The sequence below is a fragment of the Miscanthus floridulus genome, chromosome 4 (assembly GCF_019320115.1).
Source record: "Miscanthus floridulus cultivar M001 chromosome 4, ASM1932011v1, whole genome shotgun sequence".
Lineage (NCBI taxonomy): Eukaryota > Viridiplantae > Streptophyta > Magnoliopsida > Poales > Poaceae > Miscanthus > Miscanthus floridulus.
This window is the reverse complement of record NC_089583.1, coordinates 28,610,898-28,619,495: the sequence shown is the minus strand read 5'-3', so window position 1 is coordinate 28,619,495 and position 8,598 is coordinate 28,610,898. Positions and strand designations below refer to the sequence as shown.

The window sequence follows — 8,598 nt, the reverse complement described above, 5'->3', positions numbered from 1 at the left end:
GAAAAATGACATCCCATCTGTTGGCCCTTCAGTTTCAATGGAATCATTGTTGATGTCGATTGGAGGCAAACGATCTTTTGGTGCCACATGGTACACTACCCACCAGTCTATCAAACTAGGGTTATCACTAGCATATGATAGATAATAAACCTGTGTAACTTGACTTGCCAACACAAATGGTTCAAAATTTTGAAGCATGGAGCTATGCTTCACTTCCACCAAACCAAGATTTTCAGTTCGCCTAACACCCCTAGAGTAAGGAAGCTGCCAAATGCCACTTATATATGTCCAGTTGTGTTCTTTGCCATATTTGTTTCTATCATCGACCAGTCTGTATAGCTGATCCTTAACCTCCATTCCGGTTAAATTCCTAGGGGGTCCTTCTCGTACTACCTTGCCCTTGCGAAACACATTTTCTTCGTTTCGAAAGGGATGATCTATAGGAAGAAACCGCCTATGGCAGTCAAACCATGTAGCCTTAAGGCCTTTCTTTAATCGATATGCATTAGCCTCACACATGCATTGTGGACATGCAAAAAATCCCGTGAGTGCTCCATCCAGCAAACATGCCATATGCTGGAAAATCATGTATTGACCATAAGTATGATGCTCTCATTGTAAAGTGTCGCTTCACCGAAGCATCATATGTATCTACACCAGCCCACAAATTTAGCAATTCATCTACTATAGGTTGCAGCAATACACTTAGGTTCTTTCTAGGATGTTCTGATCTAGGGATGACCATAGCAAGGAATATATACTAAGGCTTCATACAAACACCAGGTGGAAGATTATAGGGAACCCAAAAAACTGGCCAACAAGAGTAAGAAGCTGCATTCAATTTATATGGTGTGAACCCATCAGTTGCAAACCCAAGTCTTACATTCTTAGCATCTTCTGCAAAATCTAGGAAATCATCATCAAATTGTTGCCATGCCTTGCCATGACATGGATGCAACATTTTTGTAGACCTTGCAACATGACTTTCTTTGTGCGAACACATTAGTTTTGCTGTGCCCTCATGTGCATATAATCTTTGTAACCTATCAGTAATGGGCAGGTAGCACAACACTTTACATGGAACCTTGTTTGATCCATCCTTATAGCGGGAGGTACTGCATATGTCACACTTATCCTTATCCTTGTTATCTTTGTAGTATAGCATGCATTTTTTTTTCACAAACATCAATTTTATGGTATGGCATACCAAGGCCCTCTAGCAATTTTTTGGAACGATAGAAATTTTGGGGGATCCTAGAATTAGGAGGAAGGAGTTCATGCACAAGGCCCACAAAATCATCATAACATGCTACTGACAGATTGTGCTGTGATTTAATGGCCAATAGACGAGCAACAACAGAGAGATTAGAGTGCAAGGTTTGGTCATGTACTCGCTCATCTGCACTAGCAACCATTCTATAGAAAGCTTGGGCAAAACTAGTTGGTGTTTCCTCAACTAATGGTGGGTGCCCACCAGCTAAGTTAACTAGCATAGCATCCATCTGATTTGTTTCACCAAATCCCTCATGTTCTACCTCTGAACCAATCACAAGGTCATGGTTTCCCCGCCTCTCTCCATGTGATGTCCAAGTTTGGTAATTTTCTTTGAACCCATTTTGGCACAAATGCAACATTATCCTAGGCCTTTTATGCTTGAAATAATTCCGACACATGGCACAAGGGCACTTAATCGTATCAGACTCAACTAATTCAGGGATTGAGTAGGCACGATCCAAAAACTCATTTATTTTCTCAACCCATTCGTTCGTTGGCCTACCACGTTTCCAACCACTATACATCCACCCACGATTTGCCATATCTTATCTGCCAACTTATGAGAAGTTTAGAACAACTAACCAGCTACAAATCAAATTTTGTGCATACAATTCTGGAAGCAGTTGCGAAATGGCAGCAAGAACAACCAATGAGATCAGCAGTGAGACACCTGTAACACATCGAATGAAAATATCAGTCATTGCTGAACAAGAAATGTACAACAAAAATCAGTTTTTTGAATACTAATACAGTGCAGAATCAAGAACGTGCTTTAACCCATTTTAAGAGATGGCTACAGAGAATGACAAGGTAATTAAGGAGGGAAGAACTAACCAACCATTTCAACCAAACCAGAGATATAATAAATAAAGCAAAATCTGATCACAAGTCCTATCACAACCACCATACAAAGAACGGAATCAATCAGATTAATGGACAATACAATTCTATTACCCATGCCAATAAAAAAGTAGTAGAAATGAACATATATAGGATAGTATACTAAAACGAAAACTATACTCCAAATTTTTTAACAATGCCAAAAAAATCAGCTAATTTATAATACTTTTGAGATTATGGAAGGTTCATTGCAAGAAATGCTTACCACTAAATGGTAACTCCCAGTTCTGTAGCCAGAAGCGAAATGGCAACAGCAATAGCCTCGAGTCAACTTACCTGTTACAAATTTACAACTGATGTCAGACAAAACCAAAGAAGAAATAATGTATAGCATGAATCAATAAAAATCTGAGAGGAAGAACTAACCAACTAGATCTACACTGGACAATCACTAGCACAAATCTCTCAGGCCATGATTCACCTCTACCACTTCTGTACTTGCACAACACAATTTGCTTCAGGCCTAAAAAGAAAAGGAAGAAATCTCCACAAGTAGTTGGGGTAACACAATTGTCGTGAGTACCTGGAATCACAGAGCAAGGAGATGAACTTGGATTGTTGATGCAACCTATCTCAGATCTGTGAGGTTGAAGGCAGCCACCTTTTCCACCGAACACATACAAGCAAGAACGAATTTGCTTCAGTTAAAAAAAAGGAAATTTCCACATACAGCATAAGAACAGAGTTGGTGGTACCTGGGTGGCAACGGAAGATTAGGATTGGTGGCTGGATGTGTAGAAAGCGATGGAGGTGGATCTATATGCTGCTTCTGCACTTCGTGGAGAACGGCGGTGGCGCTGGGGTTTGGGGGCATCGGGGCTAGGATATAGGGGCGGGGGCGACGAGTCCGGTGGCTGAGGGCATGGCGGCGGCCGGCCGGCTGGCGGTGCTAGGGTTTGGAGGCGCCGGGGCTAGGGTCTAGAGGAAGGGGCGACAGTTCTGGTGACTGAGGGCGGCCAACGGCGGGCGGGCGGTGTCGGGCTGCCAGCGGCGGCGTTGGATGTGGCGTATGCCCGCGGTGGGGAGCGGCAGGCAGCGTCGCTCGGTGCGGCAGGCTAGATGGCGCGGGGAGGACGACGGATAGGAAGCAGATGAAAAGGATTTAGGGGAAATAGATGGAGCTGTCACACGGGTGTCGGCGCGGACTGAAGGCGCGAAGCGGAAAGTTTTCCATCTCGCGCTCTTGTTTCGCTTGTCCCTCTATTCAGTGGCCCAACAATCCTGGTAGGGCGCGAAGGCCATCTTATTGGCTAGGACGATCACCCGTGACAGCAGTGAACTGAAGGGAGAGAACTTCCCGGACGGTACACAGGTCACGTGGGGGATGAGTCTGTGTCTCTGACGGGAGACACGCAGCCAAGGGGAGTGGGCTTGGCTGACAAGAGAAAACGCGTCTCCGATAGTGATAAGGCTTCTAGTGTGGTGATGGACATCATTTCCACTAGTAGAGAAACGACCTTTGATCCCACCTCGAAATTTGGCTTTAGTCCCGGTATTTTTCGTGCCTGGGACTAGAGAGACCTTTAGTCCTGGTTTGTAGCTCCAACCGGGACTAAAGGTCCCTGCCCAACGACTACTGCAGCAGGCTTTTGCTGCAGGGGACCTTTAGTCCCGGTTGGAGCTACCAACCAGGACTAAAGGTTCGCTTTTACTCCCGGTTTGTACCTCGAACCGGGAGTAAAAGTCTACTCCCGGCTGGAGGCTTTGTCCGGAACTAGAAAGGGACATTTAGTCCCGGTTTCTGTCTACAACTGGGACTAAAGGTCCCCTCCTATATACCCCTTATTCCTCCCCGAGCCCGAGCCACTTCGAGCTCAGTGTTCTTGCTTCATCGCCGGCCTCTCTTCTTCCTCGTCACCGGTGATCACAAGATTTCTTCCATTCCTCCATCGATTCTTCGGTTCTAAAGGTTACCAATTTTATACTCTGATGTTTCATCAGTAGCTAATTTCATTTTGTGGACTAGATATATGTGGTTTTTTTATAGTAGATTTTTTTATTTGTAAGCCATTTAAGCTCAAAATCATTTTAAAGTTTGCATATTTGGATGAAGGAAGGTTAAAGTAGTTATTCAAAACTAGTATTGAGCTTTCATTTCTAGCATGCATAGCCCACTTCATGCTTTAGAGATATACAGAATTTTAGAGTTTTTTTTTAAATTTTATTTGTTTATAAAATGAGAAATTTATATTATATTAAAAATGAGTATAGAGAGTAGATGGCAACTGCTTCCAGGTCCTCGGCCTCTCATCGGGTTACAAAGCGACTAAGGCCGGACCTCCCTCTCATTGCATGCGGCAAGTGTGAGAAGATTGTGATGGAGTACCGGGTGAGGAAAGAGTGTCCCGACAAGGGCCGTATCTTCTACAAGTGTCCGGATCACAATGTGAGTTATTTTGTCGCATTTGATGATTATGGTTAATTTATACTTATTTTCATGATGATTGTGATTAAAGTTCTAATTTTTTGTTTTAATTTCAGTGGGATGGCACTAGATGTTCAGGCTGGTACTAGGAGGAGGAGTATGTTGAACACGTGCAAAACTCTCTTACACAGGCGGTTACGACGGCTGATGAGGCAGTGATCCTGTAGAAGAAGCCCATAGATGTTGAACAAACGCATGATCTGTCTATTTTAGTTGGGATTAGTCGCGAAATCCTTATGCTGCTGAAGTGCATTTTAGCTTTAGTTTTTTTAGTGATAGTTGGGATTGTCTACATTGTAGCGAGACTTTCATAAATTAATACCTTGTGTGGTGGCATGCATGTCGTATAATTAACTAATTATGTTATAGGTTTTAATATGGTATGTATGTCATGTAATGCAAATGAGACGGTATTGTACGTACAATGCTGATCGCCGCTCCCAAGAGTTCATTGAGGGCGTGCATTCTTTCTTACATGTGGCCGAGGCAAAGAAACGCGATGGTTTCATGTGCTGCCCATGTGCCATATGTAAGAATTTGAAGGAATATGCTAGCTCAAGGAGTCTTCATTCACACTTGTTGAAGTCGGGTTTCATGCCAAACTTTATTTGTTGGACAAAGCACGGAGAAACCAAGGTTGTAATGGAAGGAGGTGAAGAAGAACAATGGGACAATGATGACATTATTGCTGAATATGGAGCCTTCAATGATACTGCAATGGGGGAAGCTGAAGAAGAGGTAGGGGCAGAAGATGAGCCCGTTGATGATCTTGGTTAGGCCATTTGTGACGCACAAAGAGAATGCGAAAGTGAAAAGGAGAAGATCAAGTTCGAGCGCATGCTAGAGGATCACAAGAAATTGCTATACCCAATTTGTGATGCAGGGCAGAAAAAGTTGGGTACCACACTGGAATTGCTACAATAGAAGGCAAAGAATGGTGTATCTGACAAGGGATTTGGGGAGTTACTAAAAATCCAAAAGAAGATGCTTCCAAAGGATAACGAATTGCCTGCCACTACGTACGAAGCAAAATAGGTAGTCTGCCCTTTGGGATTAGAAATCCAGAAGATACATGCATGTCCTAATGACTGCATCCTCTACCGTGGCAAGGAGTACGAGAAGTTAGATGCATGCCCGGTATGTCATGCATCGTGGTATAAGATCAGGCGAGATGACCCTGGTGATGTTGAGGGCGAACGTCCCACGAAGAAAATCCCTGCCAAGATTATGTGGTATGCTCCTATAATACCATGCTTGAAACGTCTATTCAGAAACAAAGACCATGCAAAGTTGTTGCGATGGCACAAAGAAGACCATAAGGTAGACAATATGTTGAGACACCCTACTGATGGGTCCCAGTGTAGAGTAATCGATAGAGAATTCCCGGAGTTTGCAAATGACGCAAGAAACTTAAGGTTTGCTTTAAGTACGGATCGTATGAATCCTTTCAGGGAGCAGCGCAGTAGTCATAGAACTTGGTCTGTTACTCTATGTATCTACAACCTTCCTCCCTGGTTATGCATGAAGCGTAAGTTTATTATGATGCCAGTGCTCATCCAAGGCCCAAGGCAACCTAGCAACGACATCGATGTGTACCTAAGGCCACTAGTTGAAGAACTTCTACTTTTGTGGAATAGACCAGGTGTACGTGTGTGGGATGAGCACAAACAGGAGCACTTTGACCTGCGAGCATTATTGTTTGTAATAATCAATGATTGGCCTGCTCTAAGTAATCTTTCAGGACAATCAAACAAGGGATATAATGCGTGCATGCACTATTTCAATGATATTAAAGGTATATTCTTGAAAAAATGTCGAAAGGTCATGTACCTTGGCCATCATCGATTTCTTCCTGCGAATCACCCCCTAAGAAAGAAAGGCAAGCATTTTAAAGGTAAGGCAGACCACCAGACCAAGTCGGGCAACCGAACTGGTGAGGATGTACTCAATATGGTCAAGGATGTAAAAGTAGTATTTGGAAAGGCACATGGCAGCGAACCTGTTCCGAACGACGTCGACGGTCTCGCACCCATGTGGAAGAAGTCCATATTTTGGGAGCTACCCTATTGGCAAGTCCTAGAGGTCCATAGCACGATCGACATGATGCACCTAACGAAGAATCTTTGTGTGAACCTGCTAGGCTTCATGGGTGTGTATGGGAAGCCTAATGACACACTTGAAGCATGATAGGACCTGCGGTGTTTGAAAGACAACCTGCATCCAGAGAAGACAGATGATGGATGCCATTACTTAAGTCCTGCCAGGTACACTCTTAGCAAAGAAGAGAAGGAAAGCATGTTTGAATGCCTAGCAAGCATCAAGGCACCATCTGGATTCTCCTCGAATATAAAGGGTATAATAAATGTGCCAGAGAAGAAATTCCTAAACTTAAATTCCTATGACTGCCATGTGCTCATGACACAATTGCTTCCCGTTGCATTAAGAGGAATTCTACCTCCAAATGTACGTCTAGCCACCATGAAGCTATGTGCATTCCTAAATGCAATTTCTTAGAAGGCAATCGATCCAATGGATCTAGCTAAACTATAGAATGATGTGGTTCAATGTCTTGTTAGCTTTGAGTTGGTGTTCCCTCCTTCATCTTTAATATCATGACACACCTCCTAGTTCACCTGGTCAAGGAGATTAGCATTCTTGGTCCTGCGTTCCTGCACAACATGTTCCCCTTTGAGAGGTTCATGGGAGTCCTAAAGAAATATGTTCACAACCGTGCTCAACCAGAAGGAAGCATCGCTAAGGGCTATGGAACAGAGGAGGTCATTGAGTTTTGTGTTGACTTTATTCCCGACCTTGACCCGATTGGTGTTCCTAAATCGCATAAAGAGTTGCAGGACAATTATTTTAATAAAGCACACTACACAGTTATGCAAAACTCCTCTTTGGTGGATCCGTATATCGAGACACATAAAGAGTTGCTCCAATCCGAGTTTCAAGGGAAGTCTAAAGCTTGGATTACTCGTCAGCACATGGAAACTTTTAGCGACTAGTTGCAAAAAGAATGTCAGGGTGATGAGAGTATTGATGAGCAAGTTTATTTGTTGGCCAGGCAGCCATCGTGGCATATCCTCACATACAAAGGGTACGAGATAAATGGGAATACATTTTACACAGTAGCCCAAGATAAAAGGAGCACCAACCAAAACAGTGGTGTCCGCATAGATGCCACTGACCCTAATGGAAATAAGCAAACATATTATGGCCACATAGAGGAGATATGGGAACTAAACTATGCACCTACTTTTAAGGTACCTTTGTTCAAGTGCCAATGGGTAAAGGCGACTGGAGTTGGGGTAGCAGTCGACAACCAGTATGGAATGACAACTGTGGACCTCAACAATATTGGGTACAAAGACGAACCGTTCGTCCTTGCCAAGGATGTGAATTAGGTGTTCTATGTCAAGGACATGGCTACAAAACCGAAGAGAGGGAAAAACAACAACGACCCAATCAATGAGCCAAAGCGCCACATAGTTCTTTCAGGGACAAGAAACATCATCGGAATTGAAGACAAGTCAGACATATCAGAAGATTATGAAAAGGATGACCAAATTCCACCCTTCACAGTGAACAAATACCCAAGCATCCAGCTAAATGATGAGGACACTCCATGGTTATGGCGCGATCATAACCAAGGGATATATGTTAAGAAGAAGTTCACTACTATGCCCGCTTGATATATATAGTGATGTATTAGACTTATTATGTAATAATTGTGACTTCAGATTTTATTATCGTGTTTTCATATTTTCTACGGTTTAAATGAATTTTCTGCTAGACGGTGGATTTCCCGTGCAGAATGTGTGATGAAAAACCAAATGATGAACATTAATAAGATGTAAAAACTAATTTCCTGTCGAAAAACAATAGTTTTAATGATTTTAATTAATTAGTATATTTTTGCATGGTGTAAATTGTAATGATTATTTATACTATGTCAAATATTTATACAGTAAAACAAAAGAGTTTAGTTTACAAAT

General features: G+C 42.7%; 1 pseudogene; it reads right to left on the bottom strand.

Annotated features, from left to right (window-relative positions):
- Positions 1–511: 511 nt before the first annotated feature.
- On the bottom strand, positions 512–1,634 carry LOC136548314 (uncharacterized; annotated as a pseudogene).
- Positions 1,635–8,598: the final 6,964 nt, after the last annotated feature.